Source organism: Pogoniulus pusillus, chromosome 28 (genome assembly GCF_015220805.1).
Source record: "Pogoniulus pusillus isolate bPogPus1 chromosome 28, bPogPus1.pri, whole genome shotgun sequence".
Classification (NCBI taxonomy): Eukaryota; Metazoa; Chordata; class Aves; order Piciformes; family Lybiidae; genus Pogoniulus; species Pogoniulus pusillus.
Window position 1 is genome coordinate 10,852,019 of NC_087291.1, and position 26,159 is coordinate 10,878,177.

The following is a 26,159-nucleotide window of genomic DNA, read 5'->3' on the forward strand; positions in this document are numbered from 1 at the left end:
TCCAGCCTATACCTACCCTGGCACAACTTGAGACTTGGAGGTGAGCTTGGAGGATCGGTCAGGGGGGTTAGGAAGCAGACGGATTAGTTAGGCAGCAGGTTAGAGAGAAAAGTGCATGTAACCAGAGCCAGAGAGCAGCTCTGTTATCTATATTTGTGTTCTTGTTTTTGTACATCTCAGCAAGCCTATGAGTGCAGTAGACATCACCATTCTTTCCTTTTCACAGCCTATAAACTAATTCCTCTCACTAAAATATGCCAGCCAGGCTCAAACTAGCACACCAGAGCTTACTGAGCAAAGCTCATACTTTTTAAAGCTTTTTTTCTGAATTGTCCTTTATTTCCCCAAGATTTCACATTCAGACACCACTCTGGAATGTGCAGAGTTTAATTCTTCCTGAAAAACACTGCCATGGGTGGGAAGTCCTGTTCTCAAGGCATGTGCTGATTCATCATCTTAAGTGTAGCCAGAGCCATACCGGACTTTGAGTATTGGAATAGTAGCATTGATCTGAGCATTGTACTCTGCAGGGAAACCAGTGAATGGAGCATTGAGGCAAGCCACCTGTGTTACTAAGTTCTGCATGTGCTAAATTTTGAAACAGCTGGAGCTTTTTCAGAGTAAATTGCTTTGTCAGTATATTGAGCAGCTGTAGTTAAAATCATAAGTACTTCTGAGTCAATGAAGACGTCCGGATGAGATCCATGCTCATTAAAATGGGAAACAGTATTCTGATTCATCCTTGAAAGACATGAAGATACTTATCCCAAGTGCTGTTTAAGCTGAAGAGGCATCAAAGTTACAGTTTCTCTTAAAATGTCCCCCACAATAGAGATATGTGAGGTGGTGAAGATTCCACCACAAAGTATTTTTGCTGTCTGCATTCATCTTTCTTTGTGCAGGCTGCTTTTAAGTGATGTTCTAGTGATTCACAATGGACACAAAGAAAGTCTAGACTAAGGTATGTGAATGCTGCTTCTTCATCTTATGCTTGTTCAACAGTTTGCCTGAGATGTGTATGCTCTAAAAGATATGTGTGAGTAGCCATTATAGTTGTTTGAGTTTTTTTCAAAGAGCTCTGTGGTGGTACTTTTGCTCTGGAGGGATGCCTGAACTCTAAGAATACAAAATATATATCCTGGCTGCCAGAAAATTCAGCTGTGTGTCTATGACATTTCTTAATTAGCAAAGAAATTAGACAGTAGCTCCTGTAAAACTAAAGAGAAGAGGGTACAGTGTGTGTTTACTTTGCAGGCTTTCCATCTCTGCCTGCTACTGCAGAGTCTGTTCAGTCATGAAGACCAAAAATTCCTATAAATGTTGCACATAGTGATGGTTTTGGTTAGAACTGGGGTTTGGTTAGAACTTTATACCTACCAAGAGAAATATATCTACCAAATGTATCTACCAATAGAAATACAACTGCAAAATGCTGGAATGTGTCCAGAGAAGGGCAAAAAGGCTGGTGAAGGGCCTGGAACACAAACCCTATGAGGTGAGGCTGAGGGAGCTGGGGTTGTTTAGCCTGGAGAAGAGGAGGCTCAAGTGTGACCTCCTTGCTGTCTACAACTACCTGAAGAGACATTGTAGCCAGGTGGGGGGTGGCCTCTTCTCCCAGACAACCAGCAACAGAACAAGGGGACACAGTCTCAAGTTGTGCCAGGGGAGGTCTAGGCTGGATGTTAGGAGGAAGTTGTTGGCAGAGAGAGTGATTGGCATTGGAATGGGCTGCCCAGGGAGGTGGTGGAGGCACCGTCCCTGGAAGTGTTCAAAAAAAGCCTGGATGAGGCACTTAGTGCCATGGTCTAGTTGATTGGCCAGGGCTGGGTGCTAGGTTGGACTGGATGACCTTGGAGATCTCTTCCAACCTGGTTGATTCTATGATTCTATGTATCTACCAATAGAAATATATCTACCAAAAAGAAAATTTTAATGGCCTTTTCTTATTCCCTCTAAATAAAGAGTAACTCAAGTAAAATATTCTGAGCTGTAGTAGTAACACCTACTGTAAATACAAGGAGAAACAGTTCCTCAGAATGAAAAAGAAAAATGAATGCAAGTGTATCTGGCTTTATCATTGAGTCTGGGATGGAAAATGATATTGCCAGTGCCAACAATCATTTCTCTGAAACATTTGTGAATGACCCATTGAAAAATCTGGCTGTGGAAGGACAGTAAAATACCTGCACATCAAACCTTCATAGCAGGCATCTGTTGAACTTCCATATGGTTGAATGTAATCAGTAAAACAAGTACTTTTCTATCTTTTTCTGTCTGATTTTTGTTTGTTTAGGGTTTTGTTTGTTTGTGGGTTTTTTTTGCCACTCCCAATTTCTTATTAAATTCAATTAAGATTCAGAAGCATGCCAAACTTGGAGAGTTTGTCTACTTTCAATAAATGAGCTTTCTGGCCTGGCAGTTCTTCCCAAGCTTGTCCCCTTCCTCTGGATTTTTGGTTCCTTCAGCAAATCAAACAGTGGACATGAAAGGATATCAATCAGAGCTATTCCTTGGGATGTATAAAATATGTACATTCCAAACCTCTTGAACAGCATTAAGCAGCTGTGGTTAACATTCAAAATACAAATATGTTAAATATATTTTGAATTCTGCAATTCCAGTCGTTAAATGAACTTTGCAGGTGTTCAAATAGACTGCTAATCCTGGGGGTTCTACTAAGACTGTTAGCAATGTGAAACTGAAACTCTGAAAACCAGGCACATTCAGTAAGTTTGTTTTTTTGTTAAATGTGTTGGTAAGTGAGTTAGGTTACAGCTGGAATATTTGCTGAAGAAGAAAATAAAAACACTTGAAAACATCTCAGCAGTCTGATTTTAAGTGCAGTATCAGATTCAACCAGAATCACAGAAACACTTGGGTTGGAAAAGCCCCTCAGGATCACCAAGTCCAACCTAGAACCCTACTCTACAAGATTCACCTTAAACCATAGCCCTAAGCAGCACATCTAAACGATCCTTAAACACATTCAGGGTGGGTGACTCCACCACATCCCTGGGCAGCTCATTCCAGTGCTTGACTGCTCTGTGAAAATTTTTTTCCTAATGTCCAATCTAAGCCTCCCCAGTCTCAGCTTGAGGCCATTCCCCCTTGTTCTGTCTCCAATTCCCTGTGAGAAGAGACCAGCAGCAGCCTCCCCGCAATGTCCCTTCAGGTAGTTTTAGACAGCAATGAGGTTTCCCCTCAGCCTCCTCTTTTTCAAACTAACCATCCCCAGCTCCCTCAGTTGCTTCTCATAAGATTTATTCTCCAGGCCCTTCATCGGTCTTGTTGCCCTCTTCTGTACCAGCTCCTGCAGCTCCACATCTTTCCTGTATTGTGGTGCCCAAAACTGGGTCTTTCTGTTTCCCTCTCATGTAAACACATTTCTGAAAAACATGCAAATTCCTGGATATGTCTCTCTTTGATATGGGTTTGTTGATTTTTGGTTTGATTTGGTTTTTTTTAATACAAGTTATTTCTGTTCATGCTAATCTTTAGTATTTTAATTGTCCTTAGCCATATGCAACGCAGAAGAGACAGCAAAAAGCACTGATTCCCACCAAGGGAAATGTCAGGATCTCATTTGCTTTAGAATTGTGCCACAGAGTTATTCTTAGACTTAAAAAAAGCTCTGCACTTGTACAATCTCCTTTATTTAGGGTGAGAGGCTACAAGAGAAGTAAGGGTTCTTCATTGTAGCCTCTCATCCTACATAAAGGAGATCTGTAAACAACACCCAAGAATCTCTAAACTGAGTCATGCTTATTTGAATTGAAACAAACAGGGACCCCCTAAACAACATGTAAATCCTAAGAAAATAGTTCAGATATCCTAAAATGCAGCCATTTTTTATAGGAAGCTTATAGAAGTAGCACCCTAGTGAACACTGAGAAAAGGCATTTTGGTAAGCATGTTTTTATGGTCCAGGAGATAAAGAGTGAAAGGTGTCTGCCATTATTCCCCTGTGGTGCAACAAACTGTGCAGACACTGCTCAGGTAGCCAAAGTCTTAAGTGTGATTTTATTTCTCCCATGGGATTTCCTTGTCTATGGCTTTGTGCTGCAGCCTCTGTCTGTGCAATAGGAGGCAAAGTGGTGATGAGCCAGAGGGATTGCAGCTGGCTGAGTGGTGGGCAGCAGAAGTAGAGGGAGAGTGCTAGGTAAATGGATGAGATACTTCACTTCCCACCTCTGACTGGGCTAGCCCTGTCAAACCACCACAGAACTGTCAACCATGACAGCCAAGCTCCAGTTTACTTGCCCAGTTAGATGGTAAGATCTCCCTTCCTGGACTTATTTGTTTATATTATGTGGGTTGCTGAGTCCTTGCTAGAGCTGTTTAACATAGCTCTGGGTGATAGGTTGGACTGGATGACCTTAGAGATCTCTTCCAACCTGGCTGATTCTATGATTGCAACCCAAATGGCACTGGACCATAGAGGAGCACGAGAGGTTTATGAAGAACAATGTTTGGGACCACTTCAGGCACACGTTTTCTCATGAAAGAGAAGACTGAATGTTGCTTGAGGAATACTGCTCCACTCCTGCAGAGTTTTGCTCCTTTGCGTTGCCAGTTCAGGTTCTGACATGACCTCACAGTGGTTTAGGTTGTGAATGCATGTAATTCTGTTATCTGAAGAAAAAGTCAGAGGACTGTGAAAACACACAAAATGGTAACTTTTTAAACCAACTGATTACTAAAGGCATAATTCCATACCCAGAATAGCCTTCCTATTTTTTTTTCTTTTTAGGACAAATAACAGAACAGTGCTACAATAAATTTAGGATTTATAGCTGCTGCTTTAAAGCCAGCCTTTAAGTACCACTTTTGTTTATGGTTCTAATAAGGTCATTTAGCTGAAAAAGAAGTTCAAGCCTGTATGCAGTAGCCATGTGACTTGTTTAGTCAATCACAGCACAGTATATTTTAAACCCATTTTACAATGGTGCATAAAAGCTTGTTTCAACCATCTGGAGAATATTGAGTTTCATAACTGGTAGGAATTATTCAATATCCTTCTCCCCACAGGAATAACAATTTCAAAATCTTCAAAGACTGATATCTAACTGGAGAAAAGGTATTTCAGGTTGTTAAAACTGGAAATTGTCTAGAACTAACTAACTCCTTTTAATCTACCTGAAATACAACTTTGTAGGCCAGGGAAATAAGTTTCCCCAACTGTCGAGTTTTATGTACGATCAACATCTCTTTCCCTTTTCATCACTGAGTTATTTATTCCACAGCAACCCCCAAAATGTCCTTTTCTAACTGGGTAAGAGGCCACAGATGCTTTGAAGAGACCCTGTGACTTTATGTGTGAATTGATGTCAGTTGGTAGTTGGAGTAGAAACCCAAAAATGCTATAGTGTCTTCATCAGTGGTATTGAAGTAAAGCACTGATGTCAGTCTTACAAATCACGTGTGCTTCTTCGTGGTGGTCAAACATGGGAGGGCTTGTTTACAGAAACATGTGGGCATATCAGAGAGCACACTTTGATCTGAGTACCCGAGGTCCCAGAGTCCCGACAAAGACTGCTCAGGCACCAGCCCCAGGGTAGCTGCCTCAATCCCCGCAGGGTGCTGTGACTGCAAACTGGGGATGCGGCTGCGCTCTGGAGGCTGGGCTGCTCTGCCACACTAACGCGGGGAGTTGTCTGGTTTGATCTGCAGGTATTGCAGTTGGGCGTTTGGAGAGTTTGGGCTTACTGTAGCCTCTGTGTTGGTTGTTTTCTTATGTCAGTGTCATCGCTGGTTTGCAGGGAATGAAATCTCTTAGTGATCTGATGCAGAGTAGGTCATTGTACCTTCTAGCTCTGTATCCCAGCTTCCCTCTTCAAGGCATGCATATTGTATGAGCTGTGCACATCTGTGCTCTCGTGCCTACTATTCTGGTTGGCTTTGAGTTTCTTTATGGTTCTGCAACATAAAAATCTTTCCTTGCATTGGTAAAACTTTGTCTCAAAGAATAAAAACACTGCTCCCAAATTAGAGTGATAGGTTAGACACTGGTCTCTTCTCATAATTAATTAATAATAGAATGAGAGGGAATAGCCTCAAGATGCTCCAGGGGAGCTTTACGCTGGACATCAAGAACATCTTTTTCATAGGAAGGGTTGTGAGGCACTGGAATGGGCTGCCCAGGGAGGTGGGTGAATCACAATGCCTGGACGCATTTAAAACCCAAACAGATCTGGTGCAGGGGGTTATGGTATAGTGACAGATGTGGTAAAATGGGTGAAATGGCTAAACTTGATCTCAGAGCTCCTTTCCAGCCTGGATGATTCTATGATTCTACCAAAAGCCTTATTAAAACTCAGAAAAAACTTCACCCAGCAGTCAGAAAGGCAGCACACTTCTCAACCAGGATTTGCCCTTCAGGAGCCATGGTGCTGGTGCCTGCAGCCTGACTCGCTCTTTACAGGCCTCTCTAGAGCACCCAGCAGGAGATTCTGCTGAGTTCCTCCAGGTCTGAGGGCAGAGCAGCAACAGCTCTTTATTTCCCTGCATCTCCCCTCACAGCCCTCTTGAAAACTGGAATGACACAGGAGAGCTTCCAGCAGCAGGGACCTCCCCAGACTGGCTTTGGAGATCTCTTTTGCAGCTGCTTGAGCAGGGCTTCTGCTGTGCCAGCTGCTGGCTCCTGCTGCCTGCCCCCCGAAGGCTTCCTCGGCAGGACGCTGGGCCGGGGGCGGTGAGCGGCACAGTGCCGGGCGGGGCCCTGTGGCCCTGAGGTCACAGAGCCGGCACCTGGCAACGGCACTGCCGGCGTCGGGGAGGCTTTAAAAGGGAGCGTCCTGCGGTGCCTGCTGCCAGACCTGGCCCAGGGGCAGCCTGTGCACATCCCAGAGCAAGGCTTTGAGGAGCTGCTGCATGGCAGCGGCAAGACCAAGAGAAGATGTTCTTCAGGCAGCCTGCAGAGCTCACCATCGCCATCCCCTGCAGAGGCAGCAGTAGCAGTTGTAGTCGTAAGCAATGGGTTGGTAGAGATGTTGGAGGGGTCCCAGTGCTTTGGAGCACCCAAAGGTGTCCTGCCAGGCACGGGAAGGATTCCTGTCCCCAGAGCCTAGCAGGCCAGGGACATGTAGCCGCTCCGGGAAGCCCCTGAGATAATGGCTCTAGCTGGAGGGAGCAGAGGGCTTGGGCATCTCCTGGAGGCATGAGAAGCCTGTGGGAGGAGGCAGCAGGTCATGCCGCAATGCTCAGGGAGTAGCCGATCGCCAGCACTGGGGTCAGGAAGGAATTTTTTCCCCCGGGGCAGACTGGCACTGAGCCCTGGGGGTTTTTTGCCTTCCTCTGCAGCATTCAGCATGACCACTTGGTAGGGCTCCTCCGCTCCCTTCGGGCCGGGCTACTGCCTGCTGCTCATGCCCCAGGAAGAGGGAGGAAGGCTTTTTTTCCCTCACAAGGGACTCTTAAGTGTCCCCGGGGGTTTTTTGCCTTCCTGTGCAGCACTGAGCACAGCTCCTTGCCCAGGCCTCTTTTGGGCCATTCTGGCCAGGTGCCTCTGCTCATGCTGCACAAATGTGGCTCTCAGGCTGCTTAGACAGGACCAGAAATCTTTGTAGGCTCCCAGGATTTGTTTCTGGTTCTGTAGCGTTGATCACAGCTCCTTGTCAGGGCTTCTGCAGGCTCTTTTGGCTAGGTTCTTGCTGCTACTGCAATGGCACCTCTAAAACACCATGCATGCCCTTGTCTCTCTTGCCCAGTGCAGGAGCAGAGCTTGCCCAGGCACTGTGTTAGTGCTTACATGAGCATTGAAAACTGAAACAGGTTTAACATAACCCAATATTAAAAAAATACCCACAAACTTAAAAAAACCCTAACTTAAAACAACCCTAAAAACCTTAAACAACCTAAAATAAACCTACCCTAAAATATAGAACACATATAAAAAAATCTAGCAAAAAACATCTAAAAAACCTAAACCACCTAACAGACCTGAAAAATATAACCAAAAGACCCTAACAAACTTAAAAATCTAACAAAAGCCCTAACTAACCTTAAAAAAAAACCCTAACAAAAAATTCCAACAGTCCTAAATAAATCTAACCAAGAAGGCCTCACTTGGAAAAACTAACATTAAATTCTACCAAAAAAGACTTAACCAAACTAAAAAAATCTAACCAAACCAAACCTAAAAACTCTTAACCAAAACAAATCCAAAAAATAGAATTAAAAAATGGACCTTGAGCTTGTTAGGAAGTTGTAGCAGGGGAGTGCAGCTACTGTATAGCCTTGACCAATGAATGATACTGTCTCTTTCAGGGAAAGTTGTTTAAAATAACCTAATATTGAAAAAAAACCCAAAAATTTTAAAAAACCTAACCAATTCAAACCCAAACCCTAACACAAAAAAACTACCAGACCTGAAAAATCTAACCCAAAACCTCTAACAAACCTAAAAATCTAACAAAACCCCAACCAATGTTAAAAAAAAACCTCCAAAAAATCTAACAGACCTAAATAAATCTAACAAAAAAAATCTAACCCAGAAAACCTAACCAACATTCCACCAAAAAAACTTAACCAAAGCGAACAAATCTAATCTAAGCAAACCTAAAAACTCTTAACCAAAACAAACCCAAAAATCAAACAAAAAAAATGGACCTTGAGCTTGTTTGGAAATTGTAGCAGGGGAGCGTAGTTACCATATAATCTTGAGCAATGAATAGTACCATCTCTATCAGGGAAGGTCGTCCTCCTCAACTAAGTATGCAGCTTTGGGAGGGAAACCAACCCTTGACTAATCTAAAAAACTAACATAAAAATCTAAAAATCTTAAAAAAAAAAAACAAACCACAAAAAAAAAATCCCTAATTAACTCAAAAACCGACCTAGAAAACGTAGCATAAAAAAATCTAACTCACCTAGAAAAATTAAACCACAAAAGTCTAACACAGAAAACATAACTAACATTGCATTCTACAAAAAAAAAAAACCTAAACAAACAAAAAAAAACCCTAACCAAACCTAAAAACCTTAAAACCAACCCAGAATAATCTTACCAAAAATGGACCTTGAGCTTGTTTGGAGGTTGTAACAGGGGAGCGCAGCTACCGTATACCCTTGACTGTATGCCCTTTGGGAGGGGATGCACACTGAGCGGTGAGGGAGGATGGGGACACCCACCTAGCCAGCCAGATCAGACAAATGGGGTGACAGATGTTGCAGCCAGATGGCCCTCACATCCTAAGCAAACACATCTAACCAACATTAAAAAACTAACCAACATTACAAACCTAACAGCCATTAAAACAAAAACCCTGGCAAACATTAAAAAACTAACAAAAAAAATTTAACAAAACTAAAAATTTGAGTAAAATACCCTAACAAACATAAAAAATATAACCCCCAAAAATATAACAAACTTAAAATATCTAAATAACAAAACATCTAACAAAAAAATTAACAAACCCAAAACATTTAACCGAAAGAGCCTGATGAGCCTTAAATTCTTAAAACAAAGCTAACAACAAACCTCAAAAATCCAGCATACAAAACCTAGCATACTAAATAAATAAAATTAAATAAAATCCTATTTGTGCTTGTGTCCTTTGTGTTTTGTGTCCTTTTGAGTGTTTGGGATCTGGAAAAGCCCTGACATTTCAGGCCAGTAACAGGCTTTTGGTTCCTTGACTCATGGTGAAGGCAGAGAACTGCAGGAGAGGGCAGTTCTGCTGTGTGGTGCTGAGTTCTGCACAAGCTGTGACACAGGGCTGAGGGCTCACTCCAGAAGAGCAGGAGTGCAGGTCCCAGCCCCAGCCAGAAGGCATGCCTGTAACATGGCTCAGGCAGGGACCAGACACCTTCTGCCAAGCTGAGACATGTTCCTGGATGGACAACAGTTACTCCATTAAGCTTCTCTACCATTGTGACACATAGAGTAATCTTTGTTAGTTGGAAATAGATTGTCTCTACATCTAAATAAATTAAAAACCCAGTAGTTTTTTAGAAGACACCTAACATCATGTGCTTCCTAAAGTGCTCCTGCCTAACACATCCTTCAGTACCTGTGTGTGACAAATACTTGCGTATTCCTAGAGCAGCTCCTTTATATTCTCATAAATGAACAAAATGTTGTGACTTCTGTTACAGAATCTAATTCAGCTGCCAAGGGTTAAATTTATGTTTACAAATGCCTACAGTTCTGCTTGACTTTTAAAGCCAATATAGTTCATGACATGAAAAGCAACCTTTATGAAAATATATAATCAAAATCACTTCAAACATGTCTGTTAAGAAATCACTTGCTGAAGAAGCTATTTTACATAGCAGGTTGTAAAACCACAATGAGTTCTGACAAATTATCATTTCTTTTCTGGGACCAAACAATTAAATCTCTGTAGAAGTGAGCTGGGAACAGACTCCAGAACAGATGAAATGTGATTGCTGTTGATATTCACTTTGAAGTCTGTACTACTATATTGACAAACGTGCTTGTAGGCCTTTTATATTAGGAACTCTGAAACCAGAATGTAACAGCTTCATTAGAGGTCACCTTTTACTTTAAAGCAAAGGAGCCATAAATGTGCACGGTCTGTGATCAATAAGAAGGCACTTTGAAACATGTAAAACTGAGTCTTTAGACAAATTCTAGTTGTGGGAAGGATGCCTGTTTCTAAGGGTAATTCCTGAGATACCCTATTTCTTGTGAATGTTTCCTTCTCCTGTTCTCCACAGCAATCTTGGCAAAGTGCTTTTTACCTGATTCTATGCTTTAAAAATCCTTTAGGTATTCATATTCTAAATAAATGTAAGACAGACAATACATCAGAACCATTTGGGGAGCTGGGATCAATAGGTAGCTGCACCCCTTTTAACTTTATAAGGCAATGTGTTTTGTTAATGATATAGCTTAGTTCCTCAAGAATCATGTGGTGGGACATAAGGGTGACATTTGTGGTATTTGGTGTTGTGGAATGGAATCAAATGTATGTCCAATTTTTGGCTAGATCCTGTCAGTAGCTGTCTATAAACATCCTTTCCTGGACCTATAGATGGAGAACTGATACCAAGTCAAGAGCACAGACTGTGAGATGGTAATATGCAGCTAAAAATGAGCCTCCAAACTAAGAACTGAAAGTCTGGTACTTGTAACTACTTGGTTCTCATAATGTTTGGCCATAAAAAAACTTATTTCTTGACAGGCAAAACAAACCAAACAAACCCCCCCCACAATACACTTTGGAACTTTCTCAGGTTTTTATGAAACTACAACAGGCTTATTTGATTCTCATGGTATGTTTTTACTAATGCCACGTATTTTTGTATCAATCCTTGACAAAAAAATAATTTAATGCTTTAGTGGGAATAAAATGGTAATAAAGAAAAGCAAATGGAGAAACTACTTGCTGGTGGCACACCCCACTATTATTAATTGTGAACCACGTGATCTGGTAACTTTTTGATTTACCAGCACCGTCCACTCCCTTGTAAATTCTAGCTGGCTTTCCCATACATTATTATGTGGATTCCTTACAACCACTTCCCTTTCTGATTTTCCAGAGACAGAGCATAAAGTTTCCCCAAACGCCAATAAAAAATGAAATCCTATCCCACTCTTTAGGTTTGCTTTGTGTAGTCATCTTCTAAAATAAGAACGAGCAAAAGTTTTAAACATTGCTCTCTTCTATTTTTACCTTCATTTAATAGTTACTGTTCTTCATAAACATCACAGTTTTTGTTTCAACATCTGCATGTTTTGGGGTCTTTTTAAAGCTGTTGGCTCTAATACTGAGAAAAAAAATGTATTTCCTTACTTCTAAAAAAAAAAAAGACTTACATGAATATGTTCCACTTCCTCATCTTGATTTTGCTTACAGTTATACTGTGCCATATAACACAGATGTTTATAGGTGAATGCAGTTTGAGTAAAACACATTAAGTAAACCACATTTAGCATGTCATTTTATAGGTAAAAATAACCCTTAAGCAATGTACAAATATTTGGCCTTAGAAGTTCAATGAGTTTTTTCGCTTGCAAAGCCTTCTACTTTTCGAATGCATAGTAATATTGCTGAGGCTGTGGTGGAGTGGAGCAATGAAAACATGGGCTATTTTCTGATTCATTTTGTTGACAAGTAGGTGTGTGGGAGGAAAGAAAGGCTGAGTGTGGGTGGGTGGTTTGCAGCAGACTTTGTCAATAATTTATTCTTTGGAAGGAAAGGCTTTTGCAGGATGCTGGCATGTAAAAGCCTGAACACACTTACACAGCATTACATCATTCCTGTTAAATTATTTCATTTTCTTGGAAGGCCACTCAGGTTAGCACTCAGACTCATGGAGCTGGAAGAATGAAAACATTCATGGATCTCTAGAAGCTGCAGCAGCAGCAGCAAAAGGTCATGTCTCATGGGGGCTGGTAGAGAGAAACTAGTGAGACTGCAACAGAGATAAGTTTAGTTCTAATTACCAGGTGTTAAGGTAAGATATTAAAAACACCTCATCATCTTTTATGGGCCAATAGCTCCATACCTGCCTAGAGCAAGATTCCTCCTGCCTCCCAGGAGGGAAGGGGGACTGGTTATTTGAGTTTGGGATTGTGCCCCTTTCTAAAAGGGGCATGCCTCTATCCTCCGACATGGTGCAAGCAACTGTCATAGCCTCTTAGGACAGGTTGAAATGTGCATAATCAGTAAACTAAATGCAAAGAGAGATGGATGTGCTCCTCTCTTAATACACTGAAATAGATGTATACATATATTTTGCAAAACATGAAATTATTTCTTGAAGATAATTTTCCCTGAAAAATGTCAGAGGCTACATTTCAGCCCCATTAGCAGATCTGTGCAACACAGAAACAGTCTGCTAATGTTCCCACTGCTTCCTGAACCGTTAGACTCATTCAAGTGGTAGCTCTTGAAATGTCTATCACCCTCATAGTAAACAATGAAAATTTCTACTTCCTTCTGTTACTCTTGCTGCCAGTTACTCTTGTTTCAGGTAGTTAAGCAATGTGCATTCTCTCTCTCTAAAATTGCAACTGCCATCCAGCAGCTTTTGGGGTCAGTTGTTAGCTGGTTGACCTGTTTGGTTACGTGACAGATCACACAGAGTTTACGCTGCTTTGTTGTTTGCTTCTCAACTCTTGATCAAAGATGGATTCTTACGTTGTCCCTTAAATTTTGGCAGCTAGTCTAAATTAGTCAACTAAGATTGTCTCATAGTTAGGAGAGAGTAATAAGCACCTCCTGAGAATGTTTTGGTTTTTTTTTGGAGGACAGGTGGGGAAGAAGTTCTTCACAGAGAGAGTGATTTGCCATTGGAATGGGCTGCCCAGGGAGGTGGTGGAGTCGCCGTTCCTGGAGGTGTTCAAGAAAAGACATGGTCTAGTTGATTGGGCAGGGCTGGGTGATAGGTTGGACTGGATGATCCTGGAGGTCTCTTCCAACCTGTCTGATTCTATGATTCTGTGATAAATTCCCATTCATATGTGTCTACTGTCATGGACTGTAAAGGGGAGAGGAGAGAGCATATAATTTGACAACTAACTTTTAGGTGGCTAAAATTAAGTGTGATCAATTTCAAGCTGTTCCAGCAACAAGGGCATGATGGGAGGGAAAAAACCCCAAACATTAGCACATGCCGTGGGGGGGGAAATATTTGGAAACATGCCAGCAGGACAGGATTAAACATAACCCAGTACATGGGAAGCAACAGTCAAACTGAGGGGAGTTAGCTGGTGTGCAGCCAGCTCTGCTCCTGCATTACACTAGGGAGATCATAAATATCTCTGATCATCCCTTGGGTCTCTGGAAACTCTAGGAAATTAGGATTAAGATAGTCAGAGAAGTTAGTCTAATGATTTCAGAGGAGTTTGGACAGCTTGGAAAGTTATTTTTCAGCTAGTTCAGCCACTTGAAATTTGGCTGGCCTGCAAAGCATCTATGTTCACTGCTTTCCAGATGGGAGAACCAGGAAAGAGGGACTTATGTCTGGCTGGGCTGGCACTTCATGATCTGGGGAAAATCTGGAAGGCAGGCTTTCTGCTGGCTGGCTGACTGGTACCTTCACAATTTGCTCTTGGCCTGGAAATAGAAAAAGTCAATGACAAGCTCAGTGTGGCCTTTGGGGCCATTTAAAACATCCGTTCATTGGGAGCTGCAGTTAAGAATAAGTACCCAGTGGGTTATGGTTTCACTGTGTTAATGGGCAGAACCTGACTTTGGGCAAGTGTCTTCTGCTTTTCTATGCTTTTTAGTCTAGTTTCATTTCTTCTACCCTTTTCCATCACTACCTAAGCAGAGCTGGGCAAGTGCCTGCCTGCCTGTGCAAAGATTTTATTTGCTTCTGCTGTATGGGCCTTGAGGTTGATGTAGTCTCAAAATCAGGCAAGCAAGCTGACAGCAGGCTGTTCTTGCCATAGCAGGTGCAACAAGCAGAGGTCTTCATACTTTAATGATGAGCCTTTTTTGAACAATGGTCCACAAAGCAGCAGAATCAGTAGTGTGTGATTTCTGACACATGCTGCTATATTTACTGCATACGTTAGCATGGAACTAAAATTTCAGTGTAGCTGTTCACAAAATGAGTTTTGATTTTATACTACCCGAGTAGGAGAGATACACATGATGCAGATGCTGTTGTATTAGCCTCATAAATTTTGTGAACTGCAGTGCTTCGTGACATGAACGTGTGAAGCCACATGGAAATTAAATAAAAAGCCTCTCAGATTTTGTATTTAATAAATATATTGGCAGTTGTTTGGGGCCACTAGATTCGGAATCAGGATGTGACATTGCAGCGCTAAAGTCTCTTCTGCTTAGTATCAATATTGCTTTTCCAATTCAAGATACTTTTGAATACTTCACTACCAGCAAACTATTTAGACCTGAAACAGATGATCAAGTGCAGCTAGTGAAATGGCCATTCCATCTCTGGTTCTGCTGCCTATTGCAGAGCTCTCTTTTCCAGACCTTTCCTTTGTTGAGCAGACAGATGTCTTGCAGATCTTAGGCAAAGGTAAAATAACACTCTAGTGAAATCAGTAAGGTCCATGCCAGCTGACGTGGGGATGGTGGTTTAGGACTCTGACATAAGTCTTTAGGAGTCTCTGAAAAGTGCAGTCTCCTGTTAAATGTGAATGTGTTAGATACAGCTCTGTTGTTTGTGTTTGGTGTGAGACATTTCATAACACAATTGTTTGCACAACCATTTTGCAATGCCGAGTTTCTCAAAATATTAATGATAACAGCACTATAATAAGTACCTATGCTCTGAGAGTAGGCAAAAGTAATGCTCTAAAGACCTTCCTGCCTTTTAGTCTGTACTGCTTTGTCCTAGTGACTGGAAAATCAGTGCATCTATTTTGATTTATATGCACTGTTTCTGACCTAAAATATTTAAAGTATGGGTGGGAATTACCTTGATCCTTGCAATTTGTTATATACCAATTTATTAGACAGAAATGTAAGAAGAGCTTCAAGTAGGATATGGATAGAGACAACATTTAACTTCAAGAAACAAAAAAGGGAGGGGAGCTTTCAGTGTCAAGGTCCCCTCTTTGTTTGACAGAGTAAGCATATCTCAGAGAACTATATCTTTCCTCTGTGTATATGGGGAGACCAAAAAAACAACTCACTTAGAGGGATGATGGGGATTTCTCATATTAGGCAGTGGAATGCTCCCACACATTCACACTATGAATTTGTGGCCTTAAAGATTAATCTATAGGAAATGCTTTTTAAATATGCAGTGTTTATGCTGACTCTAGTCTTCTCATCATGTCACCATCTTGACTCTGAGTCCAAGCAGGGCCAAGGGGCTATTTTTAGCAAGCAGCTGACAATGACTCACAAACTCACAGGGAATTCTAACACAGTGGAGCACAAAGGAGGACGTTGCTAATCCGCCTGTGTTCCCACAGATAAACTCAACGTCTTGCCCAGTGATAGACTGCATGCAAGGATGCCTCATACCCGGGTGCTGAGGTGGTTTTCCTGAAAAACACAGGCTGGTTAAAACACTATGCAGATCCAGAAAAATCAAAGGCCTTTGGCTTTATAAGCCCACTTTACAGCCTGATTTGGAAGTTTTCATTTTCAATGCCAGACAGGTTCAAAAAGAATGTCTTTTTTCATTTTGGCTGGGCTAAGCCATGCACAACATCCTTTCCCACTATTTACTAGACTGGAGCTATCAAATGAAGATATGATGTCTGTGTTTGGGTTAGCTGGTTTAAATTCTAATCACCATGATGTAATCATTATAATCAAGCAAAGCTTCTCTGTCTTTGGGTTTGAGTCTCTGCCATAGGCCCAATGTTTTTAGCCTTGTTATTAAACTAACCACAATGCTGCCTGTGAGCTTCCTATACAAAGTTGTGTGACCCTGATTTATAGCTTGCTTCAAAAGGTCCTTTGTTGTTTTTTAACAGTTTACTAATATTTAGATAAGCAACCTCGATTTGCAGTAGATGCTTCATTAGATTGAACTCTCCCTGGAATTTATTTTGGTGGTTGTCATGAGGGCTTTTTCCAAAAATGCTCATTAAATCTCTTCACATCCAGTGCAGGAAAGGATTTTGAGTAGGAAGAGCTTAATTTAAATCAGTGCTGAAAATGTCAAAGAAAAAATAAATTACATGAAGCTCTTTTAGTGTTCCAGTTTCTCTGTGTGTTCACCTGTGCTTATGGAAAAAAAAATAGATTATGTATGTCATGTTTATTTTAGGGGAAATGATGGGAAATACGGACAAATTGCAATCCTGAAGCAAGGAAAAAAGAGAAGGAAACAGGATTCAAATTGTGGCTTTGTTTAGAATTGTAGAATCATAGAATCAACCCGTTTGGAAGAGACCTCCAAGATCATCCAGTCCAACCTAGCACCCAGCCCTATCCAGTCAACTAGACCATGGCACTAAGTGCCTCATCCAGTCTGTTCTTCAACACCTCCAGGAATGGTGACTCCACCACCTCCCTGGGCAGCCCATTCCAATGGCAAATCACTCTCTCTGTCAAGAACTTCCTCCTAACATCCAACCTATACCTCCCCTGGCATAACTTGAGGCTGTGTCCCCTTGTTCTGTTGCTGATTGCCTGGGAGAGGAGACCAACCCCCACTTGGCTACAGCCTCCCTTCAGGTAGTTGTAGACAGCAATGAAGTCACCCCTGGGCCTCCTCTAAAGCAACTTAGAGATGACATCTTGCTTGCAACTGGGGGACAAAAGGACTCAATTCAGATCTAAAGTACTTGATATGAATCTGAAGAGGTTTTGCATTTAACTGTAAAGAAGGCCTTGCTTTGCAAAGCTAACATTGTTTTTAAGGCTATTACAAGAAGATTTTGAAATCTGCATATTCAGCAAGTTCATTTTGCAGAGGATGAGACACAATTAAGACAGAGACAGGGAAAGAAACACATGCAGGTATGAGTCACAACACAGTGGCAAAACTCAGTAACAGGAGCAGTTCCATCCCTTCCCAGAAATGTCAAACCTATGCTGTCATGTGGGAAGAAAAGCAAAGAAAGAAAGAAAAAAAAGAACCCCTGAATAAAATGTGCTATGCCAGCAAAAATGGAAAGCCACTGTGGTCTGCAAAAAAACTCCATTTATGAAGCTTTTTATGTTACTTGCTATCTTGTTTTGTCTGTTGATGTATCAGTTGTAACCCTACTGATCATTGGGTGTTACCTCAAATGCAGTTGAAATTACAAATCACAAGCCAGTTACCTAATATGGAGGCACCAGAATAAAAACCCCATGAGGCAACTATAGACAAGATTCTCTTGCATGCTCTTGTAGGAGAATAAGGGAATGAAGTGTAGTATGAATATAAACTGTATAAAATCTGTATAGCCTATATCCAGTGCAATATTGCCTAATGTAATACAACAGAATATGCAAAAGTGCATTATTTAGCAGTACTGGCACAGTTTAAATTCATGCTATATGCATACAGCCAGGTAATACAGCACAAAATTTGCTCAAACCAGCTCATTTCCATATTGTGTCATTTTTGGTGCCCAGATATGCTAAGTAGTCTGCTTCATGAGTTGTTCTTTTGCTTGATGGTGCATTAAACAGATTTCCCCAGGTTTTGCCATTTCATGTTTCTGTTCTGTCTTTTAAGGTATACTCCAGGGAAGTTGTGGATGCTCCCTTCCTGGAAGTGTTCAAGGCCAGATTGCTGAACAGGGCCTTGAGCAAGCTGGTCTAGTGGAAGGTGTTCTGACCCTGGCAGGGAGTTGGAACTAGAGCTTTAAGGTTCCTTCCAACCCAAACTATTCTGTGACTCTGTAATTCTGTGATTTCCTCTTTCTGTGACTTTGTAACAGCTCTGTGGCTTTCATCTTTCTTAATGCTAAAATAAATGTTCTTCAGAGCTAGACTCTTCTCCAGGGAATCCTAAATTACAAAAATTTCAAGCCTGGGTATTTCAGAAGGTGCCAATGAAGCTAACGACAGTAAGGGGCAATTTATATAGTACCAGCAGGTTAACAAAATAATGTAAGGAATGCCCATCCTAATTCATTAAGGTCTGCATTGGTAACTGTGCAAAAAGAAAAAGAGATAATATGAAAAAGCATTAATTGCATCACAAGGCCATGCTGAAAGGAGCAGTGTAGCAAACATTTCAGCAGCTTACTGCATATTTTAACAACAGAGACCAGAAAGTCCCAGGTGTTTGAAAACATTGTACCCAAAGAGTATTCATGCATATGGTTATTTACTTAAGTTACATTCCCTTTCTTGCTGGTGCTATTATGCACTGCATCATCCCATTAATAGGGGTGCACTGCATCATCCCATTAATAGGATAGGTAGGCAAATGGCAACGTAGCTGTTGTTGGGGCTATCAGTTTTGCCACTCATTTTCCTCCTGTGAAATGTTGTTGCTTTTTTTTTCCCTGCACATTTCTAGTTACATAGCAGAAACTCCTGGCAGTGAAAATGATATTTAGAAGCATATTTTAAAGCTTGAAAATTAGTTGGTTCCTCTGTAGTCTAACGGTGGTGGTAGAGAAAACTTCAACATACTCAGCACTTGTTAGACCGCACCTTGAGTACTGTGTTCAGTTCTGGGCCCCTCAGTTTATGAAAGATGTTGAAGTGCTTGAGCATATCTAGAGAAGGGCACCAAGGCTGGTGAGGGGGCTGGAGCACAGCCCTAAGAGGAGTGGTTGAGGGAGCTGGGGTTGTCCAGCCTGGAGAAGAGGAGGCTCAGGGGGGAGCTTACTGCTCTCTACAACTACCTGAAAGGAGGCTGTAGCTAGGTGGGGTTGGTCTCTTCTCCCAGGCAACCAGTGGCAGAACAAGAGGACACAATCTCAAGCTGTGCCAGGGCAGGTTTAGGCTGCATGTTAGGAAGAAGTTCTTCACAGGAAGAGTGATTGGCATTGGAATGGACTGCCAGGGAGGTGATGGAGTCACCATCCCTGAAGGTGTTTAGAAGGAGGCTGGACGAGGCACTTAGTGCATGGTTTTAGTTAATTAGAAGGTGTTGGATGATAAGGTTGGACTTGATGATCTTTTCCAACATGGTTAAATTCTGTGATTCTGTGATATTTTGCAGCAGCTGTGACAACAAAACACCAATGAGAGAGTCAAGGTATGAACTGTAGTACCAACTGCAAAACCTTTTATGTCAGCATTGCAAGGTGTGGGTGTCCCCCCAAATTCATCACAGCCTTAAAATGCCAGTTATGAGCCTTGTGTGAAACTCAACATGCTTGCATCACACAGGATTCATTTTGTTGTGTATGGGTTTGCACCTTCTTACCTTCCTGCTCAAGTTTCAAACCTGAAAAGTCCCAAGCTCTCCAGTCACAGCATGGAATGGGTCATGCTTCCTGCTCCTGCAGCAGGAGAATTGCCCTCTTTAATGAGAGGAAAAGAACAAAGAATGACTAACAGTGCCTTTCTTGCACACACTTGGAAATCAAGGATGGTTGGTGGGCATTTTCATGAATACCAGCATGAAACAGAGTATCTGGTGGTAAGCAGGACAATGAATCCATGAATAATGTCAAACAATTTGAGTCATTTTTTGGTGCATGTATTTGCAAATCTGATTTTATGCTATTTATTGTGATGGAACAAGGTTTTCTTTATTCTGCAATGGAAGCACTTTCTATAACACAGTTTTTTAGTGAAGCTCAGGTGACAATGAAACATGTTACTATTTTGTCTTTTGCTTAAGAGGTTTGTGGTGTACTATGATTTCACCTTTCATCAGAAGTCTCATGGCTGCATTTCTCCTTAGCATGGGGACAGTTGATGACATTTCTGTAAAAAAAGACCACAGCAGTAGAAGTGTGTGGAGGAACCATGGAAAATAAAGCTGAGCCATCTCCTTTAAACTATGTTCTCACCCTGAAAGGTTGGACTAGATGGTCCTGGAGGTCCTTTCTAAACTGGTATTCCCTAAACCTATGAAAGAGATGGGAAAGAGGAGTCATACACAGTCTCCAGAAAGTGCATCAGAGTAGTTCTTAGGACTATTGTGGCCTTAGATTTTGGTATTATTCATCACTACTCTTATATATCCATGGCAGAAATTTGGACCAGTCCTCTTACAAGAGGGTCTTTCCCCTTCCTATGACGAGCTTTGTATACAAGACAAAGGAAACACAGGAGGCTAAGCATAGTGTAGCCATTCTCCCACATTTGTCTGTGCAGTTATGTCTCTGATTTTCTACACTAGTGTTGAGAGGATTTTGGTTTGAATTTTGCAGAGGAAAGGTGTCAGGGAAATTGCCAGTAATTGTATCAATGAGAGAACAGCTGAGGTCATGCCTCACTGCCTCTCTCTTCTGGTTCCAACTTCTATACACTCTGAAAAAATCCTAACAAACTTGCTAATACTATAAATGAGTGCTGGTATGCATATCTTGGGGGATGTTTGAGTGGTAGTATACATCCTTGCCAAACCTGTTGATCTAGGTGACCACCAACTGGTGTAGACCAAGAACAAGGGTTTGGAGATGGCAGAACTTAAAAGCAATCTTCCTTGTCTATGAAACTGCCCTTCGTTTAGCTGGTTTTGGAAAAGACTTCTGTTAAAACCTTGCTTATCTTTTATCTCTTAAGTATCAGTTGGAATAGTGAGTAGAGAGAAACTCAGTTTTGCCTCTGACATCTACATGCTGTTTCCCTAGCTGTGCTGTCCAAGCACAGAGGGTTACAGCCAGAGTTGAAGGCTGACGTTTTGCTTTTGAATTCAATTATCAGATAGTCACAAAGAGCTCAGAGTCTATTTGTTAGAGTAACATGGCTGTACTCTGGCAGGGATAACTCAGAATAAATGACTTGAAGCAAGACTGCCAGGAAAAAGGAAAAGCATACTGAAACCAAAACCCTAACTTCATTGTCAGTGTGCCTTAAAAGAGAAAGTTTGTGGCAATAACTTCTGTGAGTGGCGGCTCAGGAAATTTGTACTGGTAAAGATTGAAGATTTTAAATTTTGCCTTCTTTAATGTGTCTTCAAGTGTAGAAATAAGAAACATCATGCAAACAAAGGAAACTATTTAAAGGAAGAGAACTTAAGGGGGAAGTTCAGAATAAATTTCCCTGTATGTGGCTTTAATTGCACCTAAAGTTGATAAAAAGGCTTTCAGCAAACCTATATTTCTTTGTTTCAGATCAGTTAATAAACTGCACATTAACTATAGAGGTTACTATTATGAAAGGTGCTGCTAAGTAAACGTTGTTTTGTTAAGTTCTAACTTTGTGCTTCCACTCTCGCTGGTTTGTTCTGCTTGAGGCTCTCTGTGTCACTTCAATAGATGTGAAAATAATAATAAATATAATAATAACTAAAAAAACCCTCTGTCATTCCCCAGACCCTGAGCTTTTGAAAAGGGAACCTCTTCCACCTTTTGAAAAAATCTCTCATGGCCATTTTGAGCAGTGGTGATCTGGAAAGAAAATAGATTAGAATGTTTGATAATAGAGGAAGGAAATATTATTATCACAGCTTGAAATCTGTTAACAGGGCCTTCCAAATGGGGCAAGCATTAAAGTCAAATCGAAACTCAATTACAGGAAGATTTTCAAGTTGTCAGAAATAATTGCATTAATGTCAGCAATGCTGAAAGTCTAAAACAAGGGAACTATTGTACGGTGTCTCTAGAAAGAGAGATTAAAGGAATGCGTAGCGTAGTTTTAGCTAAAGGTCCAAAAAAATGCCCACATTTATTTTGGTTTTAGTTCTGAGGCCAAAGACCACAGTACTGCATGAAAATGAAACATCAATCTATTACTTTCTGACAGAAGTTACATCACACAGAGACTATGGAATATTCAATAAGAGGAACCATTTATCTGCTTTGCTCTCAACCAGAACTTGTAGTAAATACCACGTAGAGGGCAAAGATTTGAACCATTGGAAGGAGCTGCAGCTCTGAGATGTGACAGGGTCTGTGATTGAAGGTTTAGCTGTTATTATGGGGTGGGTAGTGCTGTGTGTTTGCAACTAAAGTTCCAGGAGGGTAAAATTTATTTTAGAAAAGCTATTGAGCTTTTATAGAAAACATTTCATAGCAACTGAAATGGGGAATTTTACCAGTTTGTACGAGAAAGATTCTTTTTCTTTGACCCCTGATTTCCCAGCCAAGGCTGAGATACTATTTATAGTACTGCTATCTTCATAAGCAGTTCCTGTGTTCGTTCTGAGCAGGAGCTGCAAAGACACGAGGGCAAACTGGAAAACAGAGCATCAACAGCAGCATTTTGCTCTTCTTCAGCAGTTCCTGTGTTCGTTCTGAGCAGGAGCTGCAAAGACATGAGGGCAAAATGGAAAACAGAGCATCAACAGCAGCAATTTACTCTTCTTCAGCAATTCCTGTGTTCGTTCTGGGCAGGACCTGCAAAGATGCAAGGGTAAACTAGAAAACAGAGTATCAACAACAGCATTTTGCTCTTCTTTGGCAGTTCCTGTGGTCATTCTGAGCAGAAGCTGCAAAGACAAGAGGGTAAACTAGAAAACAAAGCATCAAGATCAGCATTTTGCTCTTTTTTAGCAGTTCCTGCATTCATTCTGAGCAGGAGCTGCTAAGACATGAGGGTAAACTAGAAAACAGAGTATCAGCATCAGCATCTTGCTCTTCTTTTGCTTTGTGCTGTATTGTGAAAAATCATATAAAAAGCCTTGCAATGCATAAAACTGTTTCTTCCCTTTTCCATGTTTTTCTTCTTCCTCTAAGTGTAATTCCGATTGTAAGTACTTTTGTAGCTTGGATCTCTTAACTGGTCAGTACCTAGATTCTGCTGAAATTAGTGGGAATTAGACATACATAAACAAGCACCTATGAGCTTTTCAGAAGTTTTAGGCAGGTTAGTCTTCTAAAATCTCACTACAGGCCCTTTTGGACTTCTAAGCCTTCTCATAATCTTTTCTTAAATGGGTAATTTTCACAGAGTTTTAGACGTTATGAAATTAATTGCATTGAGAGATTGCTATTTGCTTCACTTAATTCATCTTTGGACATCTCTCCTTTTGGGGAGTGTACAAAACCAGGAGCTGATTATGCCATGTGAGTGGAATGGCTTCTCATGAAAGCCTGGCTCATGGAAGTGTCACAGATGTTAACTTTCCTTTCATCTTCACAAGCTATTGAAGTGGTGCAGCAGCCTCAATAGCTCATAGCAATATTTAAATAGCCAAAGTGACATCCACACTGTTAAGAGCCAGTATTCTGCTAACGGCCAGGGTCACCAACACTTCTACAGGGCCAGACCAAATACTTTCCCAATCACTATGTTTCCTAAAACTATTTCATGGACCAGCAATGAGAAAGAAATGTTTGACCTCTGGTACTGTTTGTTTTAGAGTTATAACAGGTCCTCTCCTAGCATCCCTTCACCTTCAGCAATCTGTTCTCATTTCCTTACACCAGCTCTGCTTCCAAACACTGTGTTTTATTATAAAAGCACATCATTTTTTAATAAACAAAACAAATGCACACACCAGAAACACTCTGAATTTATGCTAGCTATTTATTTTTTTCACGTCACAAAGAGATTTGCAGATCACCTTTTCAAAGCTGCATGCAGCTGGATTTCCACACCAGGGATGTAAAACCAGGCTGGGTGATTGCTGAGCTAGGATTCAAGAAACTGTAGCTTGGCTTGGATGGTTATTCTTTCGGGCTCTCCTGTTTCAAGGCAGAGAGCTCTGGCAATACTACATGGGAAGCAACACATGATCCTGATAAGGCAATCGACTTTGCATTTAAAGCACGTGGGTTGCCTTTAGGTGACACGCTGGAGAGCACCTCCCATGCAGACAGAGAACCAGGGAACAGTGTGTCATAGCTCCTTCCACCTCACATGCCTGGATTTCTTTTCCTTTAGGACATGGCAGAAAGTGGATTGAATTATGCCTCGTTTTTCTCTGGCATGAAAACAAAGCACAACGAGGAGGTGCACCAAGATGCAGGAGGTAAAGAGCAATCACAGCTCCAGGAACTTTATGCCTCTGGGACAAATAAACTGATTATTCCATCCACTTCCCACTCAAGCACTACTTTGTTGATGTGGATCCACTGAGCACTGGGCTGCAAAGCCTTCGGCAGGATTTATTTCCAAGTGCGTCTAGCCAGGACAGAGTAAGTGGAGTCCATCAGCAGAGACTCATTCCACAGCATTTGCTGACAAGCTTAAGGGAGATAAATTCTGTTCCTTCTTTCCCTTTCTGACTAGTCCTTCTGTTTCATATGCTTGCAGTTTAGCAGAAGAGTGAGGAGACTTGTAGGGACAGATTTATCCCACCCTGCAGAAGACAGTTACCTGAGAGGTGATTCCAGGCAGTAATTGAGCAAACTAATACCCAGATCACTTTCTGAGACTACTTGTTTCTCATCAGTAACCACAGAGGCTTAAGCAGAGCAACCCAAGAAAGTGTCTGATGTTGAGTAGGAGGAGTCCATCCCAAATTTTCTCCTTCTGCTAGGAAGTCTCACATCACTCTCCTATACTCAGGTCTCAGTCAGAGAAAAACTCACTTGCCTGTAGTATTTGCTTACATCAGCTGAACACCTGTGTGAGCGTGAGTGGAAGTGCCAGATTTTGGCTACTGGTGGGTAATGATCTACTTTGGCCTGACAGATGTCAGATGGGACTGTTCTGGCCCAAAAAAGCCTACCTTAGAGATAGGTATACACTTTTGTTACATGGATATTTACTCTTTCATTGTATGTATGTTCTTCACTGAGAGAGTCATTGGATACTGGAATGGGCTGCCTGGGGAGGTGGTGGAGTCGCCGTCCACGGAGCTGTTCAAGGCAGGATTGGACATGGCACTTGGTGCCATGGTCTAGCCTTGAGCTCTGTGGTAAAGGGTAGGACTTGATGATCTGTGAGGTCTCTTTCAACCTTGGTGATACTGTGATACTGTGATGTCATCAAACTGTCTGAAATCTCAGATACACAAGGGAAGCACAAGCAGCCATGAAGTTCACAGAGGTCCAAAACTTGACGCAGCTACCCAACCCTTCTACTTAATGGGATTTACATTGCTGAGTATTGACTAGTATTATTCTAACAGATCATATGCAATACAATCAGTAAGATTTTAATCTGCCATCAGTGCATGACTGTGGCATATTAACAGGATTGCAAGATCAGTTTTGTCCTACCTTAAAACATTCAGTTGAGTGAATTGCATAGAAAACTGAGTGGAAGGCAGCCTTCTATCTTCCCTTAGCATAAGAGAGACATTCCAGACTTCAATTTAGCAAGAACTCATTCAAAATGTTGATAATGGATTAAATAGTTTTGAGCAGAAAAACATAAAGAATCTCCTCCTACTGACTAAAATTTATAGCTGTGGCTTACATAGTAGCTTAGCAGTTCACATATGGCTTATGTCAATGGCAGAAACCATGTTATTTTCTAAATCACATTGATTTGTAATGTGGTACTGAAAGATCTTAAACAGAATCATTGGCTATAAATTACAGAATCTAGTCTTCTGCATTCTTATCTGTGTTTCAGATCCGTCAAAATGAGCTCAAGAGTCAAGTCTTCTGTGTACACAATGCTACCAGTCAAAGAATGAGAACTAAGACCATTCAATTTCCTCCTTTTCTGGAGCCAAGCCAGGCTGACATTTTCCTTTCTGTTAGTTTTGGCAAAGAGGAAAGAGAGGAAAAACTTTTACTACTCTGTTACTGATGGGGTTTTTATTTTGTTTTTATTAAAAATGTTGAAACATGG

The 26,159-nt window shown here is 41.3% G+C and overlaps 1 long non-coding RNA gene across 2 annotated transcripts; it reads left to right on the forward strand.

Moving 5' to 3' along the window:
* The first annotated feature begins 687 nt into the window (after nt 1-687).
* Nucleotides 688-26,159, forward strand: LOC135187939 (uncharacterized). 2 transcript variants are annotated; one of them, XR_010307512.1, is made up of 3 exons: nt 688-961; nt 24,297-24,550; nt 25,938-26,159. It is a non-coding gene; the product is annotated as an uncharacterized LOC135187939 (long non-coding RNA). The 2 variants fall into 2 exon arrangements; XR_010307511.1 differs by having other exon boundaries at nt 24,297-24,384.